At 40.2% G+C, this 5,474-nt stretch overlaps 1 long non-coding RNA gene across 1 annotated transcript; it reads right to left on the bottom strand.

Annotated features, from left to right (window-relative positions):
* Positions 1 to 3,828: 3,828 nt before the first annotated feature.
* On the bottom strand, positions 3,829 to 4,568 carry LOC132900188 (uncharacterized). The gene is made up of 3 exons (XR_009656764.1): positions 4,303 to 4,568; positions 4,028 to 4,142; positions 3,829 to 3,918 (listed from the first exon to the last, which is right to left on the bottom strand). It is a non-coding gene; the product is annotated as an uncharacterized LOC132900188 (long non-coding RNA).
* Positions 4,569 to 5,474: the final 906 nt, after the last annotated feature.

Genomic DNA, 5,474 nt, shown 5'->3' with positions numbered 1-5,474 from the left:
ATACAGTTTTCTGCATCTCGCTCCTTTTTCTTTTGTTTGTTGCCTTCCTCGCATTCAAACTGATTCGAGCCGAAGTCCACTACATGTCCAAAATGGCGGTCGCATTTATGAAGGTCACGTGACTGAAAAGGGTCTATACAGTCTGAATGAGTTTGTAGTTGTAGTTCCTTATTTTCACCAGCAGGGTGTGCATTCACTCGCACAAGCACCACCCACACTCTTAGTTCTTAGCAGACATACTACAGCCGAGAGAGAGAGCATGTTGTGTTGATAGCTAGATGAAGAGTGGTTAAAACTTTATTTTGTGTTGAGTTAATTATCCCGGAAGGTATCCGCACCCGTGAGGAGGTTTTTGGGTTGCCGGACATCGCTGTGTTATTGTGTTTTGTCAAGAGAAAACTCCAGTGAGTAATAATCATTAGTGCTTAGCATAGTATGCTAGCTGCTGCCAACCACGGCTAATTGCTCATTCATTTCATGGAAAAAAAATATATTTATGTGTTGTTATGCTTCGGAGACCATGTTTAAAACCAACCGGAGACAGATGAATGTATATGTGTGAATTGAGGATGTGTTTCATGGTATTTTAGTGGAAAATTGTCTGTGCTAATCAAACTATTACTGTGTTAGCAATGGTACTACTGCTATATAATTTGTGCTATTGCTATATGCTAGGTAAAACACACACAGCAGTGTGCATTTGAGTTATTTAGAGACAGTAATTCATTTAATCATTCTCAAACATGATTGGAATGTGATTTAATTCATAATTTGTACACTATGTGGTGGGAAAAGCTAAAAAAACACAGGATAATTCACATACACACCATTTTGTGTGTGTTGGCTGTTTAAAAATTCATTTTATACGGTAGTTGTATATGATACAATGTGAATGGTTTACGTTCGCTGATTTAAGATTAAAAAGACAATAAATACTGTACAGTTGATTTTGAAAAATGTCTAAATAGAAAAAAGAGATTGATAGGAGATTATAAAAACTGCTGCTCTATGCAGGTTGCTTTTTTTTTTTTTGGTTGTGTATGAGTCGATTGGGATGGCGAGCCAGAGCCCAGACCCGAGGGACATGGAGCAGGACACCGGCTTACATGCGTGGAGGGTGTGACGTCGGATGCAGCTTCATCGTGCATCTGGAGAAAGCACATCTATCACATCATACAGATAAGATACAAACTCACACTACCCGGGTAGATGAACAAGTATATGAACAATTAAACAGTTGTACATTGAAGGACTAATACACACACCCACACTGGATATGGACGAACTGAGGACACTGACTAATCTGTACGACTGACTTCATTGGGCTTTCCCTAGTAACAATGTTATGTTCCCAGAACGTTCTGGGCACGTACGCCTTTGGTTGCCTATATGGTGCATATACGTTAGGTTTGGTTGCCACTTGGTTGCCACAGAAAGTTTTTCTGACGTTGCCCAAACGTTTCCTGTTGGTTACAACAACAACCTTCCCCTGCCCTTCCCCTAACCTTGCTGGTTGCATGTTTGGTTCCCTGAATGTTAGCCTAACGTCCCACTGACATTGTAGAATGTTATGTTTTAGTTAGGTTTTACTTGCAACTAATTAGCAACATCAACACATAACTGCTAGCACATCTACATGAGAAAACTGTCAGTGATGAATGAACAGGCAAATTTGGCAGGTCTTGAAAGTTTAATGAGATAAAATATCAATAACAAATTTGAATAAAAAAATGTTTGAAAATCAAATAGAAAAGTTTCTGAAAGTGTAACGGTGCATTCAATAAAACAATCATATATATACAAAACAGAATAAAATAGAAAAGTTTCTGAAACGGTGCATTCAATAAAACACATTCAAAACAGAATAAAATAGAAATAACAGTTTTTTAAAGTGTAACTGTGCATTCAATAACAAAAACATAAAATAGAATAAAAAAATCACTTCACAAAAAAATAGAATAAAAATCACTGTTCACAAAAAAAGAATAAAAATTCATTGTTCACAATTCAGTTGTCTATCTGTTGCTGCTGACCAGCTGATCTGAAAAGAAAAAGGAACAAATGTTTAAAAACAAGAACAATGAGCACATGTCCACAAAAGCATGATAAACCACCCTACTACCAACCACGAAATTTCTGTGATTGCACCAAATTAGAGAGCAGAAGTATACCGTCTGTGTGGTGCAAATTTTAGAATCTGCCCAAGGCATTCCTCCACTTCAGCTTCCGTATGGCCGGGAAATTTTTTGACACATGCAGCTAGAAGGCAAAATAAAGGAAAGTTGCACATCAAAACCTAGTCAGTCAAGCATGGCATAAAAGTGATGTGATCAATATATAAACACTTACCCTTTATAATCTTGCACAGAATGAGGTCATCAAAGGACATTTTGGCCCGTCTGCCCCGCAAGCTGTACTGGGCGAGTACCTCATTATTTGCCACTCGGTGTAGCATATGGTGAATGGCTGCCCCTAAACCTGCCCCTCCAACAGTTTCAAGAAAATGTTGCTGTAAAAAAATAAAAATAATTATGCAATGAAAATTACTGTAGCGAGCTTATACAATACACACACACACATGCACACAGATAGATAGACAGACAGACAGACAGACAGACAGACAGGGCAAATTACCATCTTGTTCCTCTTGTCTGGTTGTTCCAGACTCCTGTCCAACTCCAGCAGCTCCATCACCATGCTGCATGGTTTAGCCAACACCACATCTTGCTGGAGTTGAGGCGTGTGTGTTGGGGCGTTGGTCTCCACCAATGACTCGATCTTGTCAAACCTAGCCTCGGTCCTGTCAAACCTAGCCTCGATCCTCCGCATCAAGCGACTCATGTGGGCCTCTGTGACTATGGGGACAAATGTGATGGAAGTTGTAATTTATAATGTACTTTCCTGAGTGAGTGAACTAGTTAAGTGTGTATAAAAGTACTTACTTCTCTCAAACATGGCTGCGATAGCCGAGACACCCTGTCCGTCATGAAGCGCCCGGCTGCTGGCTGAAGTTTTCAAAAAGAAAATATTAGTTTTCCTGTTCATGATTTTGTATTCCAACATCTGTAAATGGGAACTTGAAAGCAACTGTACCTTGAACAGAGTCAAAAGAGGTTTCCAGTGATTCTTGGAGGTGCCTGGCTGACTGAATTGGGTGTAGTGCCCGGCTGCTGGCTGAAGTTTTCAAAAAGAAAATGTTAGTTTTCCTGTTCATGACTTTGTATTCCCACATCTGTAAATGGGAACTTGAAAGCAACTGTACCTTGAACAGGGTCAACAGGACTTGGGCTAGGGTGGTGAGGACTGGCTCCAGTCCCGGCTGGTGTTGACCCTGAAAAGATGGTGCATATGGATGTTAAGTCATTTATTGGGGGGGGGGTTCTTATACATGGTATTCGCAAAAGAAGAACCTATGATAATACATTAGACATTTACAAATAAATTGAAAAACACTTACACTTACATTGTGGTGGTAGGGGCATTGGGTCCTGCCGACCTGAAAAGAGCACACAAACATCAGATCAATCAAGTAATATGCACCGGTTATTCATCATGAATGTTAGCTCCAAGCTATGAATGATGATTTGGGAACTGTTAACTTACACACAGGGCTTCCAGGCACAGTCAGAGTCTTGGGTTGCTTCTTGGTTGCTGCTACCACTGGAGCAGAATCATCTGGAAGGAAAGACCATACAATGTGCAATGTAAATTTCTTGTAAATGACTTGAAAATGAACACTGAATTGAGTAACTAATGTTGTCATTAGTGAAGAGAGCTTACCATCATCAGAGGATTCGGAGACAAACCTCCTTGGGCGCTTATGCTGCCTTATTGCAAAAGTGTTCACATCATCCTCTGTCTCAACACTTGAGGACTCCATCAATTGCAAACACTTCTGTTCAGCTTTGGCGTATGAATCTATGGAAAATGACTTTTAGTCAGTAGCCCAAAAAAAAAAAAAAAACAGTGCTGCCATAGAGAGAACAATTCAGTATATTCTATGTAGTGCATAGCAGCGATAGCTCACCTGTTTCATACCAGGTTTTCTTAACGGGATGTTTGGCCCAAGTTGTATTTGGTGCTCGGCACTTCACAACATGCAATCGCACATTGTGTGTCGTCCAGTAGCAGACCATGCCATGCTAAAAATATATAATTAAAAAATATATATATAACAAGTGTATATATATATATATATATATATATATATATATATATATATATATATGCCATCAAAAGTATATAGGCATATATGTAAGCATACATATTTGCTATGTATCGACAAAAAAAAAAGACTCGTACCTCAGAAGTGTGTCCAAGCCATGAAGATGGCACAACCTCAATAGCATTGTCTGTGAACTCAACAACAGTGAAGCTCATCTGTGAAAACAAAGGCATCATTAGCAAGGAAAATGGAGCAAAAGGTATTAGTTCCCTTGGCTGGCCTATGAAAACTCCTGTAGGTGTGAAACAGTCTATTTGGTTTTAAGAAAACATTACAAATAAACATGGCATTAAGATGGACATATTTTCCCAATCCATCCTTTTTACATGGCTAAAACACAGAATCTCCCATTAGCAAAACACATTTTGTATCATATTTTGCAAGTGTACACAGCAATTACCCTAAAAGGATTCCTCCAAAAAAATCATTGTGATGGTTAAATTGCATGTGTGGATGTCTCCTAAAAATCATGCAGGACTGTCATGAAAACATTAGTCTGTTTCTGTGGCTCCTCAATCATCAAGGCCTGTTTTGTGAGTTCACATTCTGGCACCAGCTTCATGACACACTCACTCCTTTTCACTCTGAAGCACCCAATGATTCTTGAATCACAAGGATCTGTGAACAGAGGATCCCACCCTCTGAAAGACCTTGCACAAAACCATGTCATTCCTTTCTTCAATGGCCTCACAACATTTGGCACCTGCCAAAATGTACGCATTGTTTGGTCTTCGGGTATTCTTTTTCGGTGCTGGAGCTGTGGGAGTCTGATCCTGGGCCATCTCCGAGAGCCTTTTAGCCACTTGAATTAGTGGTCTATTCCCTGATCGGACCAGACGTTTCAGCTTGCCCAAGTAGTTTTCAAACCGGAAGGCGCTGCATGCATCAAGGCATCCAAAGGTCTCTGCTTCTTCTGTTAAATGGAGCATGCTGTGCACATTATACACCATGAAGTGTCTGCCATACAGCTCTGCAGTCTGTGACACAAAATACACCATCAGGTTTAGTCTGCATACTTGCCGGCTAGGTTGGGAGAAACCAAAATGTTCAGTGCCACACTGAAAGCCATGAAATGCCTGTACAGTGACCTGGACAGAATGCCCTTGAGCACTACTTTTCCTGTATACAGGGCAAACTGGCGCAGCTCTGTAGCTTTCCAGTGGTCGACTTCTTCCAAGCTCCTGGGCTTTCTGGTAAAGCAACTTGGTATATATATTCTCTCAAACCACACAGTCTTCTGCTGACCTCT

Source organism: Neoarius graeffei, chromosome 16, assembly GCF_027579695.1.
Source record: "Neoarius graeffei isolate fNeoGra1 chromosome 16, fNeoGra1.pri, whole genome shotgun sequence".
Lineage (NCBI taxonomy): Eukaryota > Metazoa > Chordata > Actinopteri > Siluriformes > Ariidae > Neoarius > Neoarius graeffei.
The sequence above is the reverse complement of the archived record's forward strand: the minus strand, read 5'-3'. Positions and strand labels throughout refer to the sequence as shown.